This window comes from Falco naumanni, chromosome 15 (genome assembly GCF_017639655.2).
Source record: "Falco naumanni isolate bFalNau1 chromosome 15, bFalNau1.pat, whole genome shotgun sequence".
In the NCBI taxonomy this organism is placed as follows: Eukaryota; Metazoa; Chordata; class Aves; order Falconiformes; family Falconidae; genus Falco; species Falco naumanni.
This window is the reverse complement of record NC_054068.1, coordinates 1,079,326-1,102,605: the sequence shown is the minus strand read 5'-3', so window position 1 is coordinate 1,102,605 and position 23,280 is coordinate 1,079,326. Positions and strand designations below refer to the sequence as shown.

Here is a 23,280-nt window from a genome sequence, read left to right as displayed (position 1 = left end):
AAGTGGAGGAACTTGCATAATGCAGAGGCAATAGATTTTTTCATAGTTAAGCTGCCACCTACTTTCATGTTTCAAGTCCAGTTTCCAGGTTTCCCCATGAATTTCCTGGAAAGAATCTTTCTGCCGTGTATCCATGCATATGTTGGCATGCAACCTTTTTTTTTTTTTCATAGGAAGTGTAGTAAAGAATATCAGAAGAGAATTTTGAATGCCTTTCCAATCTGCATTTCCAAATCTGCTGGATCGGTGATCATTCATCAGGACCGTGCTGGTGGCTTGGGCAGGTTTGTGAGATCCTGTCCTATGACAAGTCTTTGTGGATGGCTCTGGGTAGCATCTCCCATGCCTGATGTCACCTGGCTGTGCTGGATGGGATGCTCTCTTTTATTTACTCTCACTTCCCGGCTTTTAAAATAATTACCATCTTTATTTCAGCCGTTAATTTTCTGTAGGAGACCATTGCACATGTAGACTATCAGATAGAAGAGGCTCAAAACATTTCCCCTATTTAGATAAGTATTTACCACAGCAAACAGAGATATTTATAGGTGGAAACTCTGTGGCTCAGCCTTCTGGTGAAGGTACGCTGCAGCTCAGGATGCAGCAGGAACAACTCTTTGCTGGAAGCTGCTCTGACCAGGAGCCTTCCCTGCATGCTCTGCTCCGTTTTATCATGGGGAGAGCCATGGTCTGTCATGTTGGGATCTCTCTGTGTTACTGGCATAGTGTGAAAAAAGTTTGCTGGGATGTAGTCACTGATGTTTAAAAGAACCTATGCCTCTATAAGTGCTACTGCATGTTACGCTGTGTTAAATTTTGTATTATATATACATACATAATATACATTGCATTAAACTTTGCCCTTTAGGTAATGGTTGGGTACAGAATGGGACCTAAATCCTGGGGCAGCAAAGCACTTTTAAGTACCTTGAAGGAGGTGAGATCATGTGAAGTTCTTTGAGATGCACTTGTCCTTGACAGAACTGAGGTGTAAAGAGGGACCGCATTCTTGGCTCTCAGTGTCTGTTTTTTCATTTTCTTCACGTTCAGACTTCAGTTAGTCAGGTGGTTCCAGGCTGGGACCATACCAGTGGGCTTTGGAAATGATGTGGAGTTCAGGTATTTTCCCCCACAAGACTCCATGTGTCCGGCACACAACTGATCCCATTCTGGCTCTTACCCCTGTTATTGTGAGCACAGAAGTTTCCTCTTCTGGGAAAGCCAAAGCAGCTCTGAAACTGGGAGTGAGCTGGAGCATCTCTGAACACAGCAATGAAGTTCCCTGGCTATGACCAAACAATGTTTTCTGTATCATTTTTTTTAAGGCTTTGTGGTGATCGTGTGCTGCTGAGCTTTTGAAATGTACCCCTTCCTTAAAACTCTGGCACGTGATCCCAGTCAGTGCAGAGGCATGCTGTGAGTCCTGCAGGGCTCCCACGCAGAACAGGAGCAACCCAGAGCACACCCCCCTCTGTTGTTGTGGATGTGTATTATTTACTGACAAAATGCCAAGTGTGGGATAAGCACTTTCCTGGCTGAGACAATATTGATAAAGAATCTAGGAATCTGCAGTGGAACTGGGATTTTAATTGCATTCTTGCCCCCAAAAGCTTGATTTCATGGTAAGATCAATAATACATTTAAAAACAGAGTACAGTAAAATATCTGTATAATATACTTAACATCCGTACGCAGTGCGTTACTGCTTCATTATTTACTTTGCTCTGTCTTGGTTGGACCTGGTGCTGCAGTCCCCTGGGCAGTGGCTGTCAGCAGTACCAGCTCGGTAATGGGGACATGAAGGCCGTGAAGCTTCCTGCGTCCTCGTGAGATACAGACTGAGTCTGTATGTTTGTAATTGTCAGTTATTAATTAACATCTTCGCTTTGGGATTGTAATGAGCAGGTTTGGCACAGGCGCAAGTATGGGAAACTCTCAAGTCGGCTGTTTGCCAAAATCACTGTGGTTTGTCTGCACTGGGGATGGGGGCATGGTGTAGGAGCCAAACCCTCCCTGCTCCGTGTGGAGCTTCCCTCCATCTCATACCTGCCCGGCCACACGGCTTCAGGTCTTTGGTCCTCTTGGCAGCAGTGCTAGACATCGGCTGTGCCGAGGGAGGGGAAGGACAGGGAAAGTTATTAAGTCCCTCAGCTTTTAATGCTGCATCTCATCCTAATGTGCTGTATCAGATGACTTTGGGCACATACCTCTCTTTTAAAAAAAGATACTATTCTAACAGAGGGATTAATCAAAATTGGGGTAAGCTAAAGCATGCCCATTTTAGTCAGCCTCTGGTTTCAGCAGTTGTTAAATAATGGCCAGCCTCTTGCTCCTCGCTATAAACATCTGGATGAGGATGCTGAAAGAATTAGATTTTGTGCCTGAAAAATGACATATTGAGTAGGAGCTCTGCTTTCATCTCTGTGATCATGTTTTTAGGAGAATGTGCGCAGAGTCTCAGCGTTAACATTCTTTAACTGCTCCTCAAATTACTAATGCTTCACGTTGCTTTAATCCATTCTGCTGTAATAGCTTTATTAGATTAAACTCCCTGCTGAGCAAGTGAGGAACAGTGGGATTATCACACTTCCCTTTGAACAGCCAGTAAAGACAAAATAAATGGTTAACAAAATAGAACAAATTCAGTTTGCAGGTGATCTGCAGTTCTCAGCCTCATGGACTGTGGATAGGCTCTGAGCGTCCCTATTATTCCTTGCTTGAAAAATGCCTTTTTAGCGGCCTGAAGAAATTCCTGAGGTAAAAAAGAATTCCTAATGGAATAAAAGTTCCTCTTTCCCCTTTAGATGTGTTGCTAATTGCATGGTGCCAACTGCAGGGACAGTGTGAGGAAAACCTGAAACTTTATTTAAAAAAAAATATAACATTTTTAGCTTCACTTTTGATGAAGCCGTAGGTGCACCAGTAACAGCCTTTATCCAGTGTCTCCAGAGTGGTAACTCCTAATGACTGATTTTTATTCCCCCACCCCCCCACCCCCCTGCAAATCTAATTAACTATTTGAAGTATTTCGTCAAGAGGCTCACGGTTACTATACACAAGCAGTGGGTGGCTCTTCTAGAGTCTCTTAAAAACTCAGTTTCTTCTCAGCATTCTTAAAATCCTCGTCTGCTGGAGCAATTTGAATTTTGTTATTAGTGACTGCTGGAAATCATAATTCAATAAAGACTAACTCATTTAAAAATGCTTCATGCTGAGTGTGCATTAGGTAACTTGGGAAACTTAGGAGACACAGAAAAACATATACTAATATTCAGGTCTACACAGGAAATTGGTATGGCACTGAGCAGTTTGAAGGAGGCTTTTTGTATTTTTTTTAAGAAGCTGCAGAAAGGTTGGAAGGAATGCAGTTTTTTTTCAGTAAATGTATTCCTTCCCTCTCCCCAGCATTTTTTTCTTAATGTGCTGGCATCCGTCCAAGGGATTTAAAACCTCCAACATACTAGAGGATAGTGAAAATATACATGATAAACATTTCTATAATAATTTCATAGATAAGTAAGAAAGCCGTCATGTTGCTTTTCCTAAACTCCTTGTATGTCCCTTATTACATGTCTCGAATGAGTTTGGAAGTTTTAAGTATCTCTCCTGCCCCATCTCTCCTATTCCCTTTATGGCAATAATATTACGGTCATAGAATATATAGTCTTGCCATAGGGGAATGGGCCTCCTGCTTGGGTTTTTAAGCCACATCTGCAGCTGCAGCTGGAGCAGGCTTTGAAAAATATCGGTATAATGAAAGGATGTCATTTTCTAACAATGAATTCTCCTTCAGAGGACGCTGCGCCATTTCATTCCTGCCCAGCGCTGTCCGGCAGCTGTCTCCTCTGCAGTTCATTTGCTGCTTGAGTTCACCCTAGGAAATACACAGGGGTATTTTTTCCCAATTTCTTTCCCCACAAGTTGTTTCATCTTCAGAATCACAACATTTCCTGCCAACATCAGAGGTTTCCATTCTTGTCTCCTCTCTCCCTTGTTCTTTTTAGCCATTTTCAGACTTATATAGCCCTTCTGTTTCTTACCATCTCTCCCTTTCATCCCCTGGTCCTCTCGCGGTGCCTCCCTCGTTTCAATTCTCCACTTAGCTGGGGTTCAGAAAACAATTGCCTTCTTCCACCTGTTTTTCCTCCTTTGTTGCTCTGTGGTTTGATTTAGCCTCTCTTTGTCTGCTTTCCCCTTCTGAGTCCCATCCCCTTCCCCCCCTTTTTTTTTCCTCTCGCCCTCTTTTTAAAATCTGAGAAAATGATCAATACTATCCCCCCCAGTTTGATAAGATAATGCTGGGCTGATGTGGTGGAGATGGGCTTGTTGTCATGGCAGAGCGGGTGGAGAAGTGGGTGAAGGTGCCCCAGGCGCGACAAGGGGTGCTGTGGAAATGGGAGGCTGAGGCAGGGCTGGCACTGGCACCCCGCTGCAGTCAGCGCGCCCCGACTCAGCCTGGACCAGCCTGAATAAATAGATGTAATTCAGCGGATAAAAAGCTGGGACAAAGGCCTGGGTTCTGTGCCCAGGCAAAATGCCCATGGAAACAAGTTGGCGTACGTCAGAGCAGAGAGGCTGGTTTTAGGTTGTTTACCTAGGAGATAATTTAGGACAGGCTGACAGGCAGGAATGTACTCCTGGGCAGCTTTATGCTGCGGCTTCCTTGCGTTTTCTAGACTTTCTGGCCTATCCTTGTGCCCCGTGGCTTTGGCCACTTTGCAGCAGAACAGTGTCTCCTTGACGTGAGGATGCTAGCGGCAGGGAATCAGCAGTGCCATGCGGTCGCTGCCAGCCCTCAACGCTGGGCGGGAGGGCTGACAGGACCCCAGCCCCCTCGCTGGTTTGGGTGGGTGCTGTGTCCACACCAAAAGCTGTTTTAGGGGAGGTTGTGTTTTTTAAAAAAAACTTTTCTCTTTCTTCCTAATATTGATGATGTGGGAAGGGCAGGTAAAATGTACTGGGGAGAGAGTCAGAGCTTCCTCGGACTCTGCCCACCTGTTCGGTGTTTCTGCTGCCTTTCATTTTCTGAAGTGTTACATATGGATTACATATGTCTTTCTGCTGCAGCTCAGCGGCTGGAAAAAAAAAACAACCAAAAAAACCCAACGACCACAAGGAAATCAATAAACACCTGTTATTCCCAGATCCGTAGTTACTTGGACTCAAAGGTGCCTGCAGGCAAAGTTAAAACAAAACCCCCGGTAAGTCTATCAGCCTTCACAGCCGCCTACTTGCCCACACGAGGGAAGGTGTAAACTATTTTTTACAGTTTATCTTATTATTTTATTTCTTTATTATGTTTATTTTTATTTAATTATTAGATTTTATTTGATTTTCAATTCTATTCTATCTATATTTTAAAATTTTATTTATTCTTAAATTTAATTTTCATTTCAGTATTTTAAACCTATTTATTTATTTAATTTATTATGATTATTTGTGTTAACTTTTTATTTTTTAAAAGCTTATTTTAAAAATTTAATTTACAATTTTTATGTCATTTTAATTTTTATGTAGTTTTAAATTTTTATTTATTTTTAAATTTTACATTTAAAGTTTAAAATTTTATGTGTATATGTTATTTTATTATTTTATTTATTTCGTTTTGTTTCATCTGGGTTTATTCCGGAGTGCCCCCTGCACCGCTGCTGTGCCCGGGCGGCCGGGCCGGGGGCTCCCTCGCCGTTCCCGGGGCTCCCGCGGCGTTGCCGGGGCGAGGTTGCCCCCTGGCGCTCTCCAGCTGTGCCGCCCGAGGCACCGGCGTGCCCGCTACGGCCGCGCTCCGCGGGGAGCCCGCCGGGACCGGCTGGGAGCCGCTGGGAGCCCGCCGGGAGCCCTCCAGGCCCGCTGTGCTTGCAGGCAGCTCCAAGGCAGCGGTGGTGGCAGAGGGGTGCCGGGCTGTGTGACGATAAATCAATCAGCGGTGAACACGTTAAGCACGGGTCCCTTTTCTCCGGGAAGGAAGATCTGTATTGGAAAAATACTTTGGAGCAATTGCTGCCTGTGGCACGCAGGCACAGGGGATGCTGCCAGCAGGTGTGCCAGCTTCTCCAGGAGCCTTCCCTGCTTTCCCTCTGTATTTCCTAAGGCTTGGTTGAAGGCCTGAAGTGTTGGGAAAATGCATTCACTCAATACATGGATCTTGCTCTTCTGCATCGCTTTGAGACTGCATTTCCCACTGCTAGGAGTTCATGCTTCATGAGGGACTTAGCACAGGGCTTCGTTCCTCCAGCCTGTACCTGGTTCAGCCCTACAGCGAGGCTTTAGCCCTCGCCCCCTTGGCCAAGGGGTGCCCTGAAGGCAGCCGGTGCCTTGCTGTCTCGTGCTGGAAAAGAGGGGTGAGGGCAAGGCTCTGCAAAGCTTGGAAAGAGCCTGGCTGGTTTTAGCCCAGAGGGAACCAGACCCATGCAGATTCCTTGGCGATTTAATCCTGATGTGTGCGGAGAAGCTCGGGCCGACGGGAGGGTGCATAATAGCGCATCAGAGGTGGGCGCTTTCTTCTGGCTTTGTAAAATACATCATTCTTGCAGAGGACAGGAGCACGTCGTGCCACAATTAAAACATGTGGCAAATACTCCTTGGCATGCCAGCAGGTAGTACCTTTTTATAGTCCTGGGTATCATCAGAGACCTGGAAACAATAGCTGAAGCCAGTGCTATGAAATATAATTTCTTTAAATGTAAGAAAAAAGAAAAACTCAGAAAATTGTTATGGCATTTTAACTAACTTCAAGTGTGCTGGCTGGTTCAGTCGCCCCTTTGATGTTGCAGCCGGGTGACCTGGCCTCCCCTGCCATTCATCACTGACTGGAAATCAAACTCTTCGGTTCTCCTGCTTTACAGTCCTTCCTCTGTTCTGCTAATAAACACAATGTTATTTAAAATAACCATTCAGGAAGTGTTCAAAGGGGATATCCATATATGAATTTTAGTGAGAGTGCAGTTTCTTGCTGCCAAGTCCTAACCTTCAAACTGCAGCGCAGAAAAAGATAGCATTAATCTGCGGCACTGGATTTGTGAAGCATGAGGCTCACAAAGCCCTTTGCTCTTGTGGCAACTCCGTGAACAGAACCTTGGGGAAAATGTCTTTAATTGTTTCATTTCACCTTCATTTTCACAGTGTCAATTGATGGTTAAGATAACAGCTATGTAAACCCAAAGAATCCTGTTTGTTAGAGGAGTATGATCCGAAGCGAAGTAGAGAATTCCCTTATGACGGTCCTTAGACATGGCTCAGCCAGCAGTCCCGGAGGCAGGCAGTGTTGGAGAGCCGTGCTGGAAGGGAGCGAACCGTGGCAGTGGTGGGCATGGTGCGCGGGTAACACACCTGGGCACAATGTGCATGTAACACCAGTGTGAACCTTGTCTCCTGGCCTCACTCGCGTTGTGAACTCAGCAGTGATGTTTTAACTGCTTTATTTTTATTTCAGCAATACTGTGCTACCACAAGAAGCAGGGCTTCTGAATAACTTGGTGTCTTACCCCGTTTTGTTTGCACTGGGCTAACAGCAAAGATGTGGTCATCGCTGTTTGCCAGCAAAGCAGTTTGCCAGCAGCCCCTGTGGTGAGCTGCCTGAGCACTGCACGCCTGCCATCCCTGGCAGCAGACACGTGCCAAACCTACTCCAGGATATCATCAAGGAGATGGTCAGGAAAACCAGCAGTTCTGCAATTTTAAAGAGAGTAAGAAACAGCGGTAGTCGATTACATCATGTAATTTTGCCTCTGTTGCTCTCTGGGTAGTGTCACTGCTGCGGCCATCTGCCGTCATTTCCTTCCCCCTTCCTTCTGCATTGCACCAGACATGATGGAGTGCTGGCTTGGGCGTGGGAGGAGGGCAGAGGCACAGCTGGAGCTCTAAAACATGAAATAGTTATCCCTTTTCCCCATTGCTCAGCTCCTTCCTGGCCCTGTGGGTGCCCTCGCTCCTGGGGTGGCTCTGCTTGAGCCCACCTCCCCGGTGCTTGGCAAGCTGCTCCGAGCCTGAGGAGCACCAAAGCCATGGGGTTGTGTCCCCCTGGGGATGGAGTGAGCACCCCGCTAATAGCTGTGGCAGTTCACCAGCCAAGGGAAACCCCTTCACTGGGGTGGCACTGAGGCTTGATTAGAAGAAAACGAGTAAAGGATTTTGTGTTGTTTTGGACTTTGGCAGAAGTTTATTCTCAGTTTTGCTGCAGATCCCCTTTTTAGCAATTGCTTTTACAGTATGTTGTCTGTATTGTACAGGAATGAATGAAGTGGGCTAGGAGGGACTGTGCTGTTTTTTTCATAGTCTGCGTATTTTCTCCTCTTAGATCTGGTTCTTTTCATCCTCACTGCCTCTTCGCCTTTACCTTTCTAAAATGTCTCCTGCTGCAAAACTCAGTTGAAGCCAATTGCCAGGTCCAGCCTTGCAGCCCTGCTGCAGCCTCCTGAAGCCGGGAGCGGCCAAGGCTCCCAGCCGTCAGCAGAGGAGACTTCTGGTCAGTGCCTTCCTTTTAGACCTATCACTGACTAATGTTTTGAAGACTGGATTGTTATTTTAAAAATAATATATACATGGCAAGGAGCAGAATGGTATTATTGTCTGCCATGTAACACAAGTATACCTTCCTGGGAGGAGGGAAAGCTGATCGGTTTGTGCGCATTTCAGCTTTATGTCGGCACGGACTACCCAGCTAACAAGAGTTGTTTTAATCTGATCTGTTTTATCTGTTGTACACAAAGTAACAGATGTGTAAGTCTAATACAGTAAATTGCTGTAAGTATTATGACACTGTGGAAATATTTCGTAGCAGCACTAGAAAAAAAAAACCATTTAATTTTCTGATTTCTTGCGGAATATGGAATGGAAAATATGTTGATTTAACTCTAAAAAAATGCACAGTCGATTTAAGGGGGAAAAAATAGTAAGTAAGAAAGAAACCCTTTACCATATCTAATTTCATTAGTAAACTGTAAATGGAAAATGATGAAGAGGTAAGATTTCAAAGGGCTGGTAACCCACACATTTTATGTAGCATTAATCATGTGCTCTTAATTTTTCTGCAGCAGAACTCTGCAGCACTGTGTTCCTGCTCTGTGATTCACGGGGCGGTGGGCGATGGTGAGCAGCAGAGCCTGGCTGGGACGCCCCCGGCAGTGACATGGGGGATGCCGCGCAGCCAGCCCCATCCACAGGATGAGATTTATGGCCACGTGCCGGAGGTTTCGTGCCTCTGCTCAGGTGGATTTGAACCCCGCTTTTCTGCTGGCGGCTCGTGCTTTCTGCTTTACCCTTTCAGAGGCTCTTTCTCTTCCAAGCTGTAAAGAGGGTTAAGAAAGGAATTGTCTCTATTATGGTAATTAAACTCCCAGGAAACAGCCTCATTAGACTAATAAAGAGTAAATAAAGCAGGCTAGGACACACTTTTCTTTCCAATAGTAGTGAGCAACACTTACCTCCCTTCCCTTTGCCCACCCGCCTGTGCCCTGCTCCTTGGCTGGGGCAGCAGTGGCCTCTGCCTGCCTGTGCCTCTGCCTGCCTGCACCTCTGCCCTGAGCTCCTGCCTAGCCTCTGCACCCATCTGCGTTTAGCCTCTTACAGCTTTCCCAGCAGATTTCCTCTTGGGCCAAAGTTTTCCTTGCTTGGTTGCAGGACATGGAAAAAGAGATTTCTAATGCTCGGGGAACTTTTCAGTTGCATTTTGCTTACGTTCATTAAAAGCACCCTTGGTTTTGCGCACTGGCTTCACAAGAGTAGCAGTTTGGAGCTGATGCAGTGAAAGGCTGCAGCACGCACTTACTGGATGCATGTAACAAAATCCAAGTGATGGATATTGTATTTTTGTTTCTTGCAGAAGTGACATTTGCGGCACGCTTCTGGGCAGTGTTGCTTCTCCAGCGTTGACCCCAGCTGAGGCAAGGTACCGCACTGAAAATGCACACATAGCTCTCCTGCTTTTTTCAGAAAGCAGATTGTGGAGGGAGAATGAAATTAGCAGTAAAAGTATTAAAATATTGATAGCAATCATTGCATGTCCTGGCTTTACTAATTAATTATTAATTTTACCTTGAAGGTTAGTGTAAGAGATGGACTTTATTATGCCTTCACTTAGCAAGATGTTTGACTATGTATTTTTAAACATTATCAGGTCTCTAGCAAATAGCTCTCATTTTTTATGGTTAGCAGTTGGGATTTACTTTGTGTGGCTTCATAAAGTGGGAGAAAAGATTATGCTGTGAAGGGCTTGAGGAGGTGATCCCTCTGTCATGTATTAGTAATTCCTGCTGATCTTTACTGTTTGTTGTCCTTTTTGGTATACTTGTTGCTTTTCCATATTGAGGGACCTTTGCAGCACTATACAGAGTAGAGAGATGTCTTGGCGCTGTAGCCTTGGCATTGCGAGATGGTTGAAAAGGAATTGGTTTCACCATAAACCCAAGGATGCTGGCAGCTGTGGGGTCAGTGGGTGCTTCCCTCCCCACCCGTTCCCAGCTCTCTAGTTTGGGCATGCACCGAGCAAACGTGCTCTTGCAGCTGCTGGGCTGGGTGCACGCAGTGCTGGGAGGTGTTGCTGCATTCGGCTGTGACCAGTGGCTTCTGCTGCTGCAGGCTCTAAATACAAGGCTACCAGCAGGGAAGCACTGGCCGAGCTCCTTCTGAGGACATGCAAGCTGGGTATTGTCTTTAAATAAATGCATAAATAATACAATTTGATGAAAAACATTAGTACATATATAATTCATAAATAATTTTTAAACTGGGCAAACCTTGGCATTTACTGTGAGGAATATATTTTTTCTTTAACACAACTTTGGTATTGATGTAAGATTCAAATATGGAAACATTTATGTGCATCTGTGGCTTCGCTCGTGAGAAATCTTATTGATTTCAGTGAACTGTACACACGAGGAAGATCAGGTCTGTGTGTGCAGGACTGGAGCTTTACTTTTGTAAACTTCCCATTTCCTCTCTTGCATCAGAAAGGTTTAAGAGATCTGTTTTACTGTCTTGAGGGTAAATGCCTTTCATTTCTGAAATGGTAAAACCCACTTCTCACTTGTTTCTCTTAAAGTGGACCCGTTTTTAAATGTGGACAAATGGAAAAAAGCTTCACCAGCCTCCCTTGGGGGGAATGAGGTTACAAACCTCCAACTTTGGAAACAAATGATTTTTATATTGTCAGTTTTAAAAGGGAGTATCGGAAAAGGAAAATTTTGCTGTAACGTTGTGAAAAACAGAACTTCCCCAGTCTGGACCTTTTTAAAGTAAAATTAAGGAAATTACAGCTCTCTTTTGCATGCTGCTTCCCACTTTTAGCATCTGCAGTGTGCATGCCCAGTGGAGCTGCTAATGTGTGTGAAGTTAAGATGTGCTTACTACGCTCTTTGCAGGACTAGGACTGTACTTCTCTGTGTCTCTGTTGTGCAGGGACATACACAGGTGCACAGGGATGAGAACATTCACTTGAGCAAACTCCCATGTAAATTTCAGAAACTTGCTTGCTCAAAGGAGTTATAATGTCCTGCTTGGGTTTTTTTGGGGTGTGTGGGTGTGGGGGGATTATGTTTGTTCACTGAATGAAATGGCAAACTTTGGTTTACAGAACTCTGTAAGGTGCAAGGAGCCCCAGTGCTGGTTTGCCTCTCATCACTGCCAGTTGGATATTGACACACTTAAAAGCTATAAGCACACTTTTTAACCAGTGCTTTTTAAAGATCTTTTGAAGGTTTTTTCCAGCTGCTCTGCTGGTACCTTGTCTTAGCACAAACCACACACCAAGCACACAAGTCCATCAGGGCTATTAAGCATAAAGATACAGACACAGCTTCTGCCTGCGGCGGCCGAGAGGCACACACTGCTGGGGACGGGGAGGCCATGCCATGCCATTGTCCTGCTCTCACTCCCTTTCCACGAGCATCCCCTATGGCCACTGCACAACCAAGGTGCAACCACCAAGGAACCTGGCTGCGATGCTGGTTTAGTTGATCTTCAAGAAAGAAAATGCTCCTTCTGCACAGAGTCAGGTCTCAGTTGTACCAACACATATGCACACAGACTCAGTCTGAGGTCAAGGAATTGGCGCTGGTATAACAGAAATGTGATTTTAAGAAACTTGCTCCCAATTACCCCTTTCCTTCCCCTTTCAGGGTATCATTTCCAGCAGAAAAATACCATGTAGCATCCATCTTTGTCCACATAATTGCGGGGTGTCTGTCAGCACGGTGTAATCATGTGTATGCATATGACATAGAAGCAATTAGTTTACAGTATCCAAACGAAATAGCCAAAGAGAGATTTTCCTGCTGTATTATGTGACTATCTTGTATAATTTCTATTATGTAAGTTATGGGAATAAAAGCAAGATTAAAAAAATATCAACTAGAATACAGTTAGCACCAATTCTGGAGAGACTGGAAGGAGCAGATACCCCACTGCCTTGCCACTTTCCTACTTATTAGCCTTATCAAAACGTTTTCCCCCAGGTAATCATAATTTCAGGACAAATTATAAACTGTGATACTTTACATCTGCAAAGGAAATGGAGCTTTGTGAACGCCTCCCTGTGCTGATCCTCCCTCCGGGTCGTGCCAGGTGCCATTGGTGCCCGGGGCAGCGGCTGGTGGGGCCAGACCGCAACTCCTGGAGATGTCCAGAGATGGCATGGGAATGGGAGAACAGCAGTTGATAAGCTGCCTACTTGTGAAGAGGTGGTTTTATGCCTATCAGGAGCACACAGTGTGTTAGATTCAGTTGTCTTAAGCCTGGTGCAGGCTCTCCTCTGCTTTAAAGTGCAGAAGGTAAAGCACTTTAAGAAAGTTTTTCTTTGGTATGTCATTCGTGGTTTCTCTTAGGGGCTCTAAGGTAGAGAGATGAACTTCAAGAGGTCTGAGGCTTGGAGCAGCCCTGCAAAGCCTTGGGTGAAGGCAAACATTGCCTTCTCCTCAGAGATTACTGGTTTGGGACAGCTACAGGCACTGGCAGTTGCTGGGTGTCAGTCTGCACCCCTGGGGCAGGGTTTCCAGCGAAGGGCTCCCGCAGCCCCTGCACCCTGCAGGAGCTGCACAGCTGCAGGGGGTTTGCTTCCTGACTCCCCGCTGTTGCACATGATTTCTCTGAGCTCAGGGGTTTGATATCAATCCCCTTGTCCCTCTCCCTGCTGTGGGTCACTGGGATTCCTGACCATCTTGTGCCTGGAGCCAGGCAAGAGGTCCCCCTTCCCACCAGGCAAGTAGATCCAGTAAGATATATCTTCCACAAGGGTAATTCGGGCAGCACCAGTCGTTGGGGGGGATTGAAATGGAGTTTTAACTCCTCCATTATGGCTTTTGCGATGAAAATGTTTTAGACTCTTTTGAGCAGCAGAGGCCAGAGTGGAAAGCGACACTGTCTGAGCAGCTCCCGCTGTGCTCGGCAGCACAGTTCCTCCCCTTCCAGCCATCCTCATCCTCGTGCCTCCCCAGGTGAGGATTTGCAGCAGCTCCTTCTGCGGGAAGTGGCTGCTTCTCCCAGCTCCCGGACTGGCTCTGTGGCCGCTCGCTCTGGAGCTATGTCCTTCCTTGAGCCTGGCACCAAAAGCCTGATTTGCCGTTATTACACACCAGTTTAGGCCAATGAAGGGCTTAGGCTCAAGAGAAGATAAGCTGTTCCTGAGCAGGAAAGAGGACAGCAACACGATACTAATGAGAAATACTTTGGGTTGTGAGGGCAGCAGGCAGGTTATGGTCTAGAAACCTGCTTTCTTGGCATCTTTATGAAAACACCTGTTAGTGGTCATGCAAGGAGGTCATGGCCATATGGACAAGAAAAATAAAGTGACTAGTGGGTTTGTCTTAAGTGATTGATGTGTTAAAGATGATATTCTCCTTCGTTAACAGCACTTAGTGTTGGAGGACACTATAGGACGCTCAGGATGAGTACAGTATTTTTAACAAGTAATTTAGAGCCTGTCTTCACTGCATGATTAGCTTGAGGTATAACTTGAGAGCTGCCAGTAACCCAATGCTTGTGGATGTCTTTAGTTGGAGCCAAAGGGTGCTTTTACCGGGGGCTGACCTGGCAGCGGCGGTGCGAGGCTGAAGCTGCTGCGGGTGCTAATCATGCCATGGGGCTGAGCTGGCTCCTCTAAACACGCCTTGCAGCTCAAGGGCTGTTTTACAGCACTGACTGCTCTTGGGCAGAGCAGGCTAACTTGAGAGGAGTTAATTTAAGTGTAGATAGCTTCAGCTGACAGTTAAGTGAGGTCAACCCCATAGAGAGCTGAGAAACTGCATGTAACTTGAAAATACACAGAGAAAGTTGGGAGAAAGCACATATCAGTTCTCAGTTAAATCCTTTGCTTTCTCTCTCTCTCTCTTTTTTTTTTTTTTTTTTTTAAAAAAAAATTCTTTCCACAGTAGCAGACTTGCAGCTGTTAACTAATCCCATAACAAGTGGCATTTAGCCACACATTTTCCAAATTAAATAAGCTTGCATGTTGGACTAGTTTCATACCCTGTAATACAAATACTTTCCCTGCTGGGAAAAAAAGAAATAAAAGAAAAATCCTCTCAGGCGTAGGAAGAGTGGAGAAAGGGAAGATGGTGTGTGCATGTCTGTGCACACTGCTGGTACAGCCTGTGTGTAGCTACTGCTGTCCCTGTCAGAGCAGCGTATGGAGATTCTGCAAGGAGCACAATATTTGTTGGAAGATCTGATGGGTTATCAAGGACTGCTCATGCTTAAATTATTAGTTAAGGCTGTGACATTAAAGAATTGTTACTTGGTCATGGTCTCATGGCTGTGTTTTGCTAGGAGGTGTTTGAAAATTCTCGTCTGTGCTGTCACGTAATCTGTACTTGCCCTTTTGTTTCATTTTTTTTTCCCCTGGTCATTTGAATAATGTTTTCAGATCCTCGATTTAATCTGGGTTCTGTCTAGCAACATTTGGAAACAAGCAATTAACTGCGCATTTTGTTAGAACTTATGCTGGATCTTTTTTGAGGGTGCTTGAGAGCACCTAACCTACCCCCCACCCACCTCCTGCATATTTTTAAGAATCCCTTTAAAAAAATTTCAGGATCCCCATACAAGCCAAATGCATTGTTTCCATGGTAACAATTAATGGGGAGAGCAATTTATAAGACTGATGTAAAAAAAATGAGCACTTCATCAGACCCCCTGCTGCTCTGATATACAATCTCAAGGCAAAGTCTGTAGTGAGGTTTGCATAAGCTATATTCTTAAAAAGGGAGGGGGGAACACAAAAAGGAGTCTGCAAGTCCTGGCTGTGGCACAGTGAGCGATGCCTATTGTGCTGCGCAGGCATTATTAGCTCTTGGAAAAGACTAGTAAATTCTCATTTCATGACGTCTTTTGAAATGCTTTCCCTTTAGAGAATGGGTTTTTTTCCTAATCCCACCCTCTTCCGCAATACACACGTCTACGTTTGGGGAAAGGAATCATGGCTTGTGATATACAAGGCAGCTGGGTCCCCACGCAGAACTGGGCCTTTGATTAAAAGGCGTTCAGGATGCCTTATATTGCACTGGCTCCCTGTTAAGAGACCTGGCTTAAAAGAGTCCTCTTTGTTTTTGTTTGGTTTGCTTTTGAAATCTGCCATTATAGCTTTCTCCTGGCCGATGTTTTACATTGATTTTATCAACATATTCATACAAACTAAACCAGAATTTGCCATTTAAAATGGAAAGTGAGCAGTGCACACTGCATACAGCAAGTGCTGTTGTTCTGGACAGGTGTCTGAACAGGACTTTCTTTGGAATTTCCTAAAGAGCTTATTTTGGGGAAAAAACAATAAAAATTCCCTCCTGCGCAGCTCTGCTGCAGGAAAAGCAGGAATCCTGCATATCTGCACTCTGAAATATGTGGCAGGGATTTTAGAGCCTGCCATAAAACATTACCTTGCAAATGAAAATTCTTCTTATATCTGCTTCTGTATTTAATGCGGCTGCCACCACCGCCAGAACGGGACGACTCGTGACAGTGGGGTGGGACTGAAGCAGCTTTGGACTTCTGTAGGAAAATTCAGCTCAGGGGTCCAGAAGCACTCCCCTGCATCTGTCAGCACCTATGTATCGTGTAATAATTAAATGAGTAAAAAAAAAGAAAAGAAAATGCAGGAGTTGATTTGCTTCTGTTTTCTCCCACTTGTGAGGGTGTTTTTCCTGGCTGGGCTGGGGGTATTTTCCCCTGCAGAGGGCACTCGCCATCCACGAACCGGCACCCGGCAGTGCAGGCTGCCTGCATCCTGAGCAGCATCCCCCCTAAAAAAACATGATATATGTATATATATATATATAAAAATTTAAATTATGAAAGCAAATTATTCCCTTGTAGTGCATAAGGCCAGCCGAAAGAGCAGCTGAGATATAAGGAGAAGGGGGGGAGGGACACACCAAAACCCAAACTAGGGGAGTGAAAGGGCCGGGATGGAGGGTGCTGGGGCATAGGGGTCTGGTGTGCTGCAGTAACAAATGGCAATAATAAAAAAGGGTGAAAAAAGGAAAGGCTCCATGGCTGGTTTAAAATTTAATAGCGTTGGGATGAGAGAGGCAAATGCCGTAATTAAACCACGATCCAAAAAAGGGAAAAGCCTACAACAGTGGGGCAAATACAACAAATTATTGTTAGTCTATAGCCACCGAAGTATTAACTATCATAGCATTTGAAAAGCAGTATTTATTTCAACAGTGTTTCTTTGATGCTTATATATGAGAAAGGAATAGACTTACAAAGAGCTCAGCCCACAGAAATATCGGCATCTCTTCGTGTGAGGCTCTAAAGTACATATCTGTGATAAATAAATACTCAGCAGCCAAATGATAAAACAGTTTACGTATTAAGTATTCTGGAGTTTGTGGGGAAAAAAAAATATCTCGTATTACTAACAAGCTCCCATTGAAAATACATTATAGAAATTGTTTATGGTTATTTTAAAACAGTATAGAAAATGGTCATGCACTTTCCTCTGCCCATAACTCATCAAAGGTGGAAAAAAAAACTTGCAGATGCATTTCAGTTTTAATAGGACTTGCATTTTATTATTCGGTTTTATTACAGCAAAGGAGCGTGCAAACAAAAAAATCCATTGATCATAAAGCCAGGTCTCAAAAATATAGGTCTGGATATTACAGAAATCTGTAATCCAAATAATTTTTACATTGCTAATGAGAATTGTGACTTTATTTTTTAAGTTTCTATTGGCTACCTGGTTTATTCTATCTTTCCTTTTTAATTTGTTTTTTTTTTTTTTTTCTCCTTTTTTTTCCCCTCTGCAAATATTTCCTACTTTTCTTTTAAATTTTTAGCATTTTGAATTGGAATGGGAATTCTTTTATTTTACGAAGTATGATTTTCATTTGCTCTAAGTCCCTGGTTAAAGTAGAATCTTACTGATTTTAAGCAAATTCCCTTACAGCACCATATACACGCCTCCACTTTATGATGGGGAGGGATGGTAGAAATGTTGTTAATAGCAGATTTTTGGTTGGGGCATTCCAATCTATTTTTAAATGTGTGGTTTGGGCTCTCTGGGGCCGAGGCAGGTGAAAAAGAAGCAACAACAAAATGGCAGAGCAATTACTTAAAGAGGGGCTCATGGAGGAGGGTTGTCAGATTTCTGTAGGAAACTCAGGCAGACGGTAAACTGATACGATCTCCCCTGCTGTAATAATCCAGCTTGTTTCACAAATACAAATTATGAACACTTCAGAATCTGTAACAGAAATCAGGTTTCAGAACTGTACAGTTTCTTTTGAAGGGGCTTGTCTGTTGAAAAGGCTCTTGTAATTTTATTTTAGTATTTATTTAACTCTGGATTTGAAGAGATAAAACAACCTGTTCAGAATTATAATGATGTTATTTGGGCTCCTACGTTTAAATTAATGCAACTGTTTCAGGTATTAGCATCCTGTTTTCAGGTTTGTAACTCAGCCTTGAAAAATTGCTTCAAGTTAAAAACAGGCACAGAATATTTCAATGTCATTGTAGCCTTTTCATAACAAATTTAAATAGTTTTAACTAGTTTTAATTTTAGTTGTGATTTGACAATAAAATCAGAGCTTGCTGGGTTTATCTAGACTTGTATTTTCATATTTTAAAATGGTTGTGAATTAAAAGGAGCTTGGCTGGTTGTTGTAATTTCACCTTATTTCTTCATTTGGTATTGAGAAAATAAAGGTGAACAAGAAAGTAAAAGGAGCTGTTCCCAGGTATACTAATTATTCTGGAGCATTTTTTGCATGAAAAACATATGAACGATCATTCTTTTTGTGCGGATGTGGGATTTCCCGAATGACAGGACAGGCAACATCATGTGTCTTTTTTTGATATATCTACTACAGAATCTCTCCTCTGAATTGATTCCCCGTATCCAAAACATGTCTTTATTTTTAGTTTTTGCCAAATATATTTGTTTTTATCTTAATGCATGTTTTATACATGTATAGTTATAGGTAAGTATACAATATAGCTGTACGCATTGACTCCTAAATAATCTCACAAAGAAAAATACATGTCAGTTCCAAATGCTAGTTTCTCAGTAAGGCAGAATAAAACCAGATTTTCATTTTGCAATCCCTCCTTCTAAAGACGATTGCTCGGAGCAGCCCAGCAGCAGGCGAAGAGCTTGAGGAGGCGGGTGGCCCCTGGACAGTGGTGTGCAGGGCTGCCAGCATCCCTGTCCCAGGGTGACCAGTGAGGGTGGCATGCAGTGGCGGCTGTCACTTGCCTGTCCCGGGGACCGCCTCTTGGCTTTGACACGACCCTTCCTATTATCTCCCTTCCATTTTACATTCCCTCTTGCTATAGATATTCCCATTCATAAAATCTTTTCCTGATTGCTTACAGTGCGAAGGCAAGTGCTGGTGTGTATCAGAAATAAATAAGATCACGAGCAGAAGCTATTCGTCAAACCCCTTATTTCCTGGAGTTCCTTCCCTGATCCCTGTTGCATGTGTTGCATTATATTGCAAAATCTCTTTTTTATTTATTTTATACTTTCTTCTGTCATTTATTAATCATCAGAATATTTTCAATTGCTCAAATCCCATGTCTTCAGGCAGTCTTGCCCAGCAGGGCTTCATGGTGTAAGAACTCGCTGTTCTGGGATGAATCCTGAGTATTGTTTTTTATGATGATACCAAAAATCTGTTAAAACTCGGGGTGTCTTTTTCTGTCTCGTATCAAGAGTTATCCTAGCGAACGGCACAGCTGCGGGGGATGCGGGGAGCTGCCTGCAGTTCCTGTAAAGCATCCCGTGCCCTCAGCTGTGGCGGGGATGCCAGCAGGGCACGGCATGGTGGGAGCTGCCAGCAAAGTCCATGCAGGAAAATGGCTCCTTTGGCAACTCGCTCTGCCAGCACGCTGTCATGCATGCTCCTTGCTGCGCTGTATCGGGAGTGAGGGAAAAATATTGTGACTAATTTAAACTGGTGGAATGCAACTAGTAATTCCTTTCCCCTGTTTGTTCCATCCTATTTTAACAGGACGTGAATAGATTATTTTTCTTTGGTTGGTTTTGTTTTTTAAATCACAAGAAAAAAGAAAAAAGAAGAAGCCTTTATGCAGTTGGTTTTCTTTTTGTTTGGTTATTATTATTTTTTTTTAATTCTTGGTTCACATTTCAATTATTTTGAAATATTATTTGCTAATATTTTGTTTTTTTCTCTCTTACTTTCTCTCTCCTCCTTTAACTCACATTTCCCTTTTACCCTGCCCGCTGGATGAGTTGCATTTTCTTTCTGAGCTGAAGCCATTGCCTCCCTGTGCATCAGGAGGATAGGATTATATGTACTTCTTTCAGACCTGAGGCATTACTATTTCTTCCCCATACTCAGCATCCAATTGTCTGGCTCTATCTGGGTCCTAAATCCATCCTGAATTGGTTTCATAGCTGGCAGATTTGTGTGTTCCATCTTGTTTTGGGACCTGGCTTTCATATGAATGTCTCAAATCATTTTATATTTTTCCAAGTAGAAGCTTTATTACATGCAGACAATCTGTATATGACTAGCAAAAATGAGAAGATAAAGGGTTGATTGAAAACATGTCAAATGCGAGTTTTTGTCAGGGTGCAACAAAACTGGGTTTTATTGTGAAGGGAGCAGTGACAAACCCCCTTGTTTTGAATGGATGGTCTCGTGTTGCCCTTTGGTAGAGAAATGGTTAAATTATGCACTCGTTGGAGTATGAAGGCAGTTCTTCTTTGCTGACAGATAGTTTGACCAGTGTCAGGTTATCCCGATGCGTTCAGCATACCTTCATTGCATCATAAATAAAACAGACAAATTACTTTTTTTTTTCCTAGGGTGGAATAAGCAGGAGGAAGGGGAGGGATAGGGATCTGGGTAGATGGGGGTTCGGGGTGTGTGTGAAGAATTAGAAGGAAAAGAAAAAAGAGAGAGATCTTTGCAGACACTCTATGAATCTCTGCTTGGCAGCTGAGAACAATGAGAAAAGCAAGCAATTACCTCGAATCCTTCCCCTTATCCAGACATAGGAAATATATTCCTGCCTGAGCCTTTTTTCTCGTCTCTCCCTCCCTCCCTCCCTTGCCCTCCCTCCCTCCCTCTCTCCCCCTCTCCCTCTCTCTTTCCCCCTTGTATATCTAATTTAATTCTTCGAGGCAAGGCAGATGTAACAAAGAAAGGAGGGTCTGTGTCGGCAGGCCACTTCCTACCGCAGGACGAAGCCTTCCTCCATGGCAAACATCCTTTTCCATTCTCTGCCCTGGCAGGCTTCCGCAACCTCTGCAGCAGCATCCATGACAAATGAGCAGAAAGGTATTTTAGAGCTCCAACTCTTTTACAAATTCCTCCCAAATAAAGTGGTGTGAATACTAAATCACCCTGCTGGGGTGCAGGAAGCCGACATGTTCTTTATCTTCAGAAATCCATCCCAGAGGGACAAGCAGAGCCCTTTCTCCAGATTTCCCTCAACTACTGTATTCAATGGCCTCTTTACTGGCGGCTGCTATATTCTTCTGGAATTCCTATAGGATTTAAAGTCTTGTTCTTGAATCTTTTTTACCTCCTTTTTTCCAAAGCAACATTTGCAAAGGTTTCCTTAGGTTGCGGGCCCACAGCAGGGCTGTCCCTGGATGGTTCCTCTCTGGCCGTCGCTGCCTTGGCCCCCTGACTCGCTTGTGGGCAAAGGGGCATCGCCACATGCCGGTACCCTGCACCAGGCTACGTGTATGTCATGGTGATGAACACATAGGACCCATGTCCCCACATTGTGCCATGAGACTTCCAGTTGTGAGAGTGATAGTTTGCATAAAGATATTTTGGCTTTTTAATTGCTGATAAATCTTTAGCTAGCAGATTTATTTTTATTTTCAAGGGAATAAATAATGTAGGCGTGCTTACTGCTGATGGGAGCGTTGCTTTTCTCGGTCGACCATGGTATGTGCACAAACACCTCATTGCGCAGAGCTGCCCTGGGTTTGCAGCGTGCTGGACTTCTTTGAGAATAGTGTCCAGAAATGCCCCCCCACACCCTGACCACAGGGCTCAATGCGGCTGGTGGGCTTAGCATCTGGCACAGCTGGTGTTGGGGGTGTCTTGCACATCGGGGTCCCCCCACAGAACCTGCCCCAAGCATCATGTGTGCCGCATCTGTTCCCCAGGCCTTTTTTGGCTGCCTCAGGTGACGCTGCCATGTGCAGCCCCCACAGCCATCACCGATACTTGAAAACTCAGCCCTGTGACAGCACGCCCTGCACACAGCCCTCCCCGGCCCTCCTGTCGCCGGTCGGTCAGCAGCACAGCCCCCTTGGGGGTACCAGGCAGCAGCTGTGCTCCCAACAGCTGAAATATTTGCAAAATCTCGAGTTAGCAGAGCCTGCCGTCTGCATGGGACTGGGGGTGCGAGCCCCATGCTCGGCCATCTCCCCCTTCCCACCCCAGCATTTGGTGTCAGGCTTTCAGGCGAACATCCATAATTTTGTTTGTGCTGTGCTCTCTTACACAGACCTTTTCCTTGCACTGTTTGCAATCACCCTAACACCTGCATATTGTGATTTAGAAGTTGACAAATTGTCTCTTTCCAGTGCCTTTGCTTTTAGAAGAAAACTGAAACCACTATTAGACTTTTAATAATTTAAGATAAAAACGCCGCTCCTTAAGAATGTTCTCTGGCTATATTTTTACAGTCGGGGGATAGAAAGGAACATTACAGGAAATTTAAAGGAGGCTTTTGGTATTAAATCTTCACCTCTTCCAGAAGATAACGCAATTCCGTAAATCTGCGCGAGACCTTTGTTTAACCCACCCCCCGCTATCGCAGGCGAGGTTTTATAGGTGCCTGTCTTGCTGCCGCTCACAGGCTGTGTTTTACATAATACCCTTCAGCATCACTGATATTAACCTTGATGGCATTATTATTGCTATTTACAGTTCATATGCTGGTAATGGTAAACCTGAATGGGATTAATAAAATAAATTAAGTGATGGAAATATTAATGCTATTAACAATCAGTAACAATAGTTGACAGCATAAGAAAAGGAATAACCTGCCATTAACGAAGCAGGGTAGGGTCTCTCTAGCATACGCATGAAGGTATCTGACACTTAATTTTGATAAACCCAAGATTAATTTTCTTTCAAGCAACAACTTTTCTAGGGCCTTCACGCTTCTGTGTTTAAAAACTGAGCTCTTGGCACATTTCCCACATCACCTTCTGATGACCAAGAGCCCAGTCCTCTGCAGGACAGGCTCCCAGCAGGAGTTCAGTGCGGAAGACAGACCCCAATGGGCTCCATCTGACACTGCTGAACTTCACCTGGTTTTGGTCCTACAAGGATCCTGGGTTTCATGAATCTTCTGCAACACATTCCCTGTGCCCTAAGTTTGCTTTTCCAGCAAAAAAAAAAATGACACCCTGTTTCTGGGTGCAAATTTACAGCTAGAGGACAGTGATGCACAACTGTTTCTTTCGGAATGTGCCATTTACATTTTTTAAAGTCAAGATGCATCCAGCTAGAGGGACAGTGGGCTTTGGTGCAGAAGCAGTAGCTGTTGAACGTAATTTTGGGCTGACCTGTTGCTGCACGGGTGGACACTGACAGGGATCTCTCCTCTGTGTCCCTGCCACCACTGACACCAGCTTTGGAATGGGAGAAGGTGACTTTATCAGGGATGGTGAGAGAAGTGGTGGCTCCTGGACTTTTTAGGTGGGGTTGCTGTGATTTTGCCAAAGGTCTTGAGAACAGAAATACCAGTCTGTCTTCCTTTTCATTCCTCATGGGAAGTTTTTCCTAAGCCATAGCCCAGGTTTATGAGATGTGACTATGTTTCAGCTCGTTTCTGGACTAATGCACC

General features: G+C 44.3%; 1 long non-coding RNA gene across 1 annotated transcript; it reads left to right on the top strand.

Moving 5' to 3' along the window:
- Positions 1-945: 945 nt before the first annotated feature.
- Positions 946-14,281, top strand: LOC121098126. Its single transcript, XR_005831178.1, has 6 exons — positions 946-1,622; positions 5,068-5,201; positions 7,120-7,682; positions 8,294-8,461; positions 9,030-9,204; positions 9,818-14,281. It is a non-coding gene; the product is annotated as an uncharacterized LOC121098126 (long non-coding RNA).
- The last annotated feature ends 8,999 nt before the right edge of the window (positions 14,282-23,280 follow it).